Source organism: Ischnura elegans, chromosome 11 (assembly GCF_921293095.1).
Source record: "Ischnura elegans chromosome 11, ioIscEleg1.1, whole genome shotgun sequence".
Taxonomy (NCBI): Eukaryota; Metazoa; Arthropoda; class Insecta; order Odonata; family Coenagrionidae; genus Ischnura; species Ischnura elegans.
In genome coordinates this window covers 101,301,603-101,308,985 of record NC_060256.1, presented here as the reverse complement: position 1 = coordinate 101,308,985, position 7,383 = coordinate 101,301,603, and the positions used below count along the sequence as shown (strand labels likewise).

At 44.9% G+C, this 7,383-nt stretch overlaps 1 protein-coding gene across 4 annotated transcripts in view; it reads right to left on the bottom strand.

Moving 5' to 3' along the window:
• Positions 1-7,383, bottom strand: part of LOC124168118 (cysteine protease ATG4B) — a 349,683-nt gene that overhangs the window by 221,178 nt on the left and 121,122 nt on the right. The window lies entirely within an intron of this gene.

The following is a 7,383-nucleotide window of genomic DNA, read 5'->3' as shown; positions in this document are numbered from 1 at the left end:
AGCACAAAAAACCACAATAATGCATTTTCTCCCCATCGCACAGTGGGCGGAAATCGGAAAAAGCCGGACAAAATTACAAAATGACTTTTTTTGAGTAATTAACTTGAAACCTCGCATAAATTCTCATATATGATTGAAATTTATGGATATGTACTTCATTTGACAAAGATCCCACACGTTACTGAGTTACAGAGGCTCAAACGCCCGGCAGAAGTTGCATTGAAGGAGGTATATGATGTTGGTGGAGGTACAGGTGGTGGAAGGAGATATCGGGAGGAATTTAAGTTTGGAGAGGAAAGAGGCTGGGGGTGGAGAGACAATTTTACAGGTTTTACATCTAGGACGGTTGCATGGCGAGGGTGGGGTAGTGGGGACTGAATTCAATTTTTGAAGGGGGCGGGTGGCTTTGAAGATAGTGCTGAGGTTTGGTGGTCTCTTATACGTGATCCGTGGAAGAGAGGGGAAAATTTGTGAGGTGGATTTGTGGTTAGAGAGAATGGGGTACAAGTCCTTCAGGATGTACTGTAAGGCATGAGCACCGGGGAAGTAAGTGGTGAGAAGAGATGGAGAGCAATTCTTTTCGGCACGGGGTTTATTGGACCTGTAAGGTTTTTTTCTAATTTTGTTGATTAACAGTTAATCGGGGTACCCGCGGCGGAGAAGAGAAGTGTGTAGATTGGAAAGGAACTTCTCAAGGTCTTCGGGGTTGTTGCAGATTTTGTGACCACGGACGGAGAGAGAAAAAGGGATTGAACGTTTGGTATGTGGTGGGTGGCAACTGTCATAGTGGAGGTATTGCTGTCTGTTGGTGGCTTTGATGTGGACAGATGTCTTGAATTTGTTATTTTCGGAAAGAAGAATGTCCACATCTAGGAAAGTCATGTTGGTGTTAGAGATGGAAGAAGTGAAAGAAACTGAGGCGGAAGAGTTAAGTGAAGAGACAAAGGTGTTGAGGGAATTGATGTCATGCGACCAGAGAATAAAAATGTCGTCAATGTATCTGAGCCAAAGGAGAGGTTTTAGAGGGTAATTTGATAGGAGATTTTCTTCGAACAGGCCGAGGAAGAGATTTGCATAGGAAGGGCTAAACCTACTTCCCATAGCACAGCCGGAGATTTTCAGATAGTGGTTGTTATTAAAAGAGAAGGCATTGTGGGTGAGAATGAAATGGGACAGATCAAGAAGAAAGTCAGTGCTAGGGTTTTGAGGAGTGTGTCATAATGAAAGATAGTGGCGGAGAGCAGCGAGTCCCTCAGAATGAGGGATTGAAGTGTAAAGTGAGGTTACATCAATAGTGGCCATGATAATGGGCTGATTGGGGGGAGGGAAATGGAATTGAGTTTAGAAAGGAAGTCATGAGAATCTTTGATGTATGCTGGAAGGGACTGAACGAAGGGTTGGATAGAAATCAACGAAGGCCGAGATGCGCTCCGTAGGAGAGTTTCGAGAGGAAACTATGGGGCGGCCTGGGTTATTGGCTTTATGAATTTTTGGAAGGATGTAGAAAGATGGCGAAGTGGGGGAGCTGGTAGGAGAAGAGAAATGTCTGACTGGCTTAGGCCCTCAGAGGGAGCATTTGTTTTTAGTAGGGCATTCAATTCTGTGTGAAAATCAGAGGTAGGATCTGATGAGAGAGGGGAGTAGGAGGAAGGGTCTCCTAGTAGTCGGTTGCACTCTGATATGTAGTCGCTGGTGTCAAGTACAACGACCGTGGAACCTCTGTCGGCCGAGGTAATGACTATATTTGGGTTTTTTCGGAGTTTCTACCCCACCTTCGCCATGCAACCGTCCTAGATGTAAAACCTGTAAAATTGTCTCTCCACCCCCAGCCTCTTTCCTCTCCAAACTTAAATTCCTCCCGATATCTCCTTCCACCACCTGTACCTCCACCAACATCATATACCTCCTTCAATGCAACTTCTGCCCCGCTTTTTATATAGGCCAATGCTCCACCCCCCTCAACCTTAGAATAAATAATCACCGCGCCTCCTGTTGTCCGTCTTCCCCACACGCATCTCTCCCGGTCCCCACACATTGTTTATCGCATGATTCCATCTTTAATCAATGTTTCAAAGTTTCAATCATTGCCTCCCTGTCACCCACTGACTCGCCCCTCAATCTCCACACCCTCGAATTGGCGTGCATCTGGCGTTTGCAAGGCAGCAAGCACCCGGGTCTGAATGTATCTTGTTGAGTTAGCCCCGCCCCAATACACCCCTCCCCTTTCCCCCCCACCTTTTCCCTTTTTCCAACACACTCCTTCCCCACTCATTCTCTCCTTGACTGATGAAGTAGCTACAACTACGAAAGTCTTTCAGTTTTATTTTTCGTGTGAGTGTTTCCTTTTTTTGTGTCTATGTTTAGTGACTGTGGGCGTTTCAAACGCCTTTTCAACCCAAATATGTGCCATTTCCCTCGTTCTCACCTCGATGATGGTTGCCTTTTCTGGCAGAATTTCAATGATGGTTAGGGAAAAACATTTATCGAAAGAACTATTGTGTGAGGCAGTGTGAATGGGGATGGGTTCATGAAAGATGGGGTTTTTGCAGGAGTGCCTGTGGTTGTTCATTCGGATGGATATGGGTGTGGTGCATTCTCCTATGTAGTACGAGGGGCAAAAATTACAAAGCAGCTTGTAGACAACGTTGAAGGAAGTACAAGACGGTATGGAGGAGGATCTATTGATGACAGGTGAAGTGGTGGGGCGTAGCAGAGGGCAGCACTTGCAACGAGGGCGGTTGCATGGAGTAAGGGAGGAGAGTGGGGGGAGTGTGTGCCGGAGGAGGGGGCGGGTGGATTTTAAAATATTACCTAAGTTAGGTGCTCTTCTGTAGGCAATGGAGGGGCAGGATGGAAGAAGAGCAGCTGTGGTTTTGTTATTGCTGATGATGGGGTACAGATCTTTTAATATTTTTTTTATTTTTTGAGTGCCAGGGAAGAATGTGGTGGTGAGATTGAGTTTACTGGTTTGTACTTTTTTGGTGCGTGGGGTTTATTGTTCGGAGGGAGAGAGTATTTTCTTTTTAAGTAGGGATTCTGGATACTCTCGTTTGAGGAAAGCGTGGTGGAGGTTCTGTGTGGCTCTTTGAAGAGATGGTGAATTGTTGCAGATGCGATGGGCGCGGACTGAGAGGGAGTAGGGGATTGCGTGTTTGGTGTGAGGTGGATGGCAACTGGTGTAGTGTAGGTATTGTTCATGGTTGGTGGGTTTTTGTGGATGGAGGTGCTGAAGGTATTGTTTTCAAGGTGGATGTTTATGTCAAGGAAGGTAAGGGAGGAAGCAGAAATTGATGAAGTGAAAGAAACGGATGAGGTGGAGTTGAGGGATGCAATGAAAGTGTGAAGCGAATCACGCCCATGGGCCCATAGTAAAAAAATGTCGTCGATGAATCGGACCCACAGGAGAGGCTTGAGGGTTTGGGAATTTAGAAAGGAGCTTTCCAGGTGGCCCATGTAGAGGTTTGCATAGGCTGGGGTCATTCTAGTTCCCATCGGGACTCCTCGCTTTTGCAGGTAGATGGTGTCGTTGAAATTGAAGGCGTTTTTGTTAAGAATTAGTTCAGTTAATTGGATGATGAAGTTGGTGGAGGGAGAGTGAGGCTGAGGGCGTTGGGCAAGAAAATAGTTGAGGGCATTGAGGCCTTCGTGGTGGGGAATAGAAGTCTAGAGTGAAACGACGTCAATTGTCGCCATTAGGAGATTGGTACCGGTAGGGATAGGGGTTGAGTTAAGTATGCTTAGGAAATGATAGGAGTCTTTTATGAAAGATGGAAGGGTGGTGACAAGAGGTTGCAAGTAGTGATCTAGAAGGGCTGATATTCTTTCGGTTGGGGAATTGCGGCTAGACACAATGGGGCGGCCTGGGTTATTGGGTTTGTGTATTTTGGGGAGAAGATAGAATTGTGGAGTGTTGAAATCAGCAGGTGAGAGAAGATTAATGTCGGCGGGGCTGAGTCCTTATGCGGGGCCAAATGTTTTTAGAAAGGAGAGGATTTCTTTTTGAAATTGCGGGTTGGGATCATTAGGGAGGGGAGAATAGGAAGTCGGGTCGTTCAGTTGCCTTAAACCTTCCTCCACATATTTTTCTTTGTCAAGAACGACTACCGTTGAGCCCTTATCCGCTGAGGTTATGATGATGTCTTTGTTGTTGGAGAGATTTCTTAAGGCCTGAAATTCCAGGCGTGTGAGATTTTTAGGTGGGGTGAGAGAATGGAGGAAATTGTGATCACTGATTCTGTTGAGAAAAAGTTTAATGAATATCTCTACGGGATGGTTTGCATGGAGTGGTTTAGGCTCTCGTACAGACGGTGGGGCAAATTGAGCCAGTGGGTGAAGAGTGTCATGGTTGGAAGATGTGTTTTGTTGGGACTGCCAGAATGCTTTCCATCGCAGGTTCCGGCAAAAATTCAGGGCGTCAGTCACAAGGCTCACGTGGTTAACTCTCGGCGTGGGTGAAAAACAGGAAAGTAAGTGGTGCAGAGGGAAAGGTCTCGTGGTTTGTTTCTATTGCACGGTTCTAGGGGGCATTTGTGTTTGAGAATTTTTTTACGTAGGAGGGACTCTGGGTAGCCTCTCTGGAGGAGGGAACGGTGAAGGTTGTGAAGAAAATTATTTAAGGCATCAGGATTATTACAGATACGGTGGCCTCGAATGGAAAGGGAATAGGGAAGGGAGCGTTTAGTGTGGGAAGGATGACAACTGCTGAAATGAAGGTACTGCTGCTTATTGGTGGGTTTTACATGGACAGAGGTGAGAAATTTGTTGTTGACAAGAGAGATATTGACATCAAGGAAGGTAATCTGGGAATTAGAAATGGTTGAGGTGAAAGAAAGAGAGGATGAGGAATTGAGAGTAGCAATAAAATTTTCGAGGGAATCATTACCATGTGGCCATAGGAGGAATATGTCATCAATAAATCTGAGCCAAAGGAGGGGTTTCAATGGATATTGGGAAAGGAAAATTTGTTCAAAGTGGCCTAGGTAGAGGTTTGCGTAGGAGGGACTGAATCTACTACCCATTGAGCAACCTTTGATCTGTAAATAATGCTTATTATTAAATGAGAACGAATTGTGCGTTAGGACGATATTAGTTAGGTCTAAGAGGAAGTCGGTGCTAGGGGTATGAGGAGTTGGGCGTTGGGAAAGGAAGTGGCGGAGGGAGGAAAGACCTTCAGAATGAGGAATTGATGTGTAGAGAGAAGTGACATCTATGGTGGCCATGGTAATTTGGGTGTCAGGAGGAATTTTGGTGGATTGGAGACGGTCTAGGAAGTTATATGTGTCTTTGATATGGGATGGTAGAGACAAAACTAGTGGTTGGAGGTAATAGTCAATGAAAGCGGATATTCTTTCCGTGGGTGAGTTGCAAGATGAGACAATAGGACGGCCAGGGTGGTTGAGTTTATGTATTTTTGGGAAAGTGTAAAAATGTGGAGTATGTGGGTTCGGGGGGGAAAGGATGGAGATGTCAGACGAAGAGAGGCCTTCCGGTGGGGCATGTTCCTTGAGAAAAGACTTGATATTTTCCTGGAAGGTGGGGTTAGGGTCATGAGGCATGAGTGTGTATGAGGAGGTATCAGTCAGTTGTCTTTCAGCTTCCTTAATGTAATCAGAAGTGTTCAGGAGAACTACTGTGGATCCTTTGTCAGCTGAGGTTATGACTATATCAGGATTGTGGATGAGTTTTCGGAGGGCAATGTTCTCCGATTGAGAAAGGTTGGGTTTGGGCTGAAGAGATTTTAGGAAAGAATGGTTGCAGACTTTTGAAAGCAGCAGATCTATAAAAATTTCAATTGGGTGGCCGGTTGGGAGAGGTTTAGGTTCATGGGTCGAGGGTGGTCGAAACCTGGAAAGGGCACTATGGGGAGGAATTGGAGTATTAAGTTCTTTCTGTGTATCCCAAAAGGCTTTCCACCTTAGATTTCTGCAAAATTGCATAATGTCCGTGACTAAGGGGACATGGCGCACTTTAGGGGTGGGAGAGAAGGAAAGGCCTTTGCTGAGGAGGGAAAGTTCTTCTTTGTTTAAGGAGGCAGATGATAGATTGATCACTGGGATGTTTTCATTTTGACGCTCAAGCTCATGGCTTTGGGAGGGGGGGCGTCGAAATTGTTCTCTCTCTGGCAGTCGTCTCGGTGGAGACCAAAGTTGCTGTGGAGGTGGCGGAGGAAGATTAAATAGGGTGGCTAAATCAGGTCTGTAGAGATGTAGAGGAGGTGGGGAGGGAATGACCACAGCTTTATTGAGAGGTAAAAACAACCCGACTTGAAAATGAGACGCACAAAGGGAGGAGAGCTTTCTTAGGGATTTAGTTCGGCGGAGTTCCAATGAGCAGCGGGATACATGGAGTATTTCATTTATATTATTAAGCAGATGTGGTGCTGTCACAGAAATATTATTAATTAAATTTTTGATAGAATTGTGGAGTGTTTTAGTTAACACCCTCCCGGCTTAAACTTCCAACGCTAATCCCTTAATTGCCTCAACCCACTTCTTCCTCCCCTCTTTGGACCCTACCTCCCCTCTATTTCCCCTTCCCTCAGCTATCCTTTACCCTCTACCTACAGTCTTTTCCTAACTCCGAGGAAGGTGGTAATGCCACCGAAAATTTAGTTATCTAGTGAGTGTGAGTTTCTATTCTTTATTGTGTGTTCTGATACTGCCCATCCTAGGGTTTTTTATAATATATATATATATATATATATATATATATATATATATATATATATATATATATATATATACTTGTACTTCCGCCAACATCATTTACCTTCTTCACTGTAATTTCTGCCCTGCTTTCTATATTGGCCAATGCACTACCCCTCTCAATCTCAGAATTAACAATCATCGCGCCTCCTGTTGTCCATCTTCCCCCCACTCCTCTCTACCAGTTCCTACACATTGTCTTTCACATGATTCCATTTTCAATCAATGCTACAAAGTATCCATTATTGCCTCCCTCCCTCCCACCAACTCCGCCCTCAACCTCCACACCCTCGAATTGGCTTGCATTTGGCACTTTCAAGCCAATAGCTTTCCAGGTCTGAACGTCGCATCCTAACCCCTATTCCTAACTCCCCCTCCCCACACACCTCTCCCCTTACCCCTCTTCTTCCTCTTCCAACCCTCTCCTTTCCTCACCATTCATACTTCAGCTGACGAAGAAGCCTGAAGTGCTTCGATAGCTTCGAGTTTATATATATATAGATATCTATATATATCTTTTCTATATATGTATAAAAGAAAGTCAAAAATCGTGTTCGTTAGAACACTTATAACTCGAGAACGGCTGCACCGATGTCAATGATATTTGGTTCTTTGGATTCGTCTCAAGCGGGGTTAACATATACGCCATTAAAAAAGGATAATTTCACAAAAAAATTCA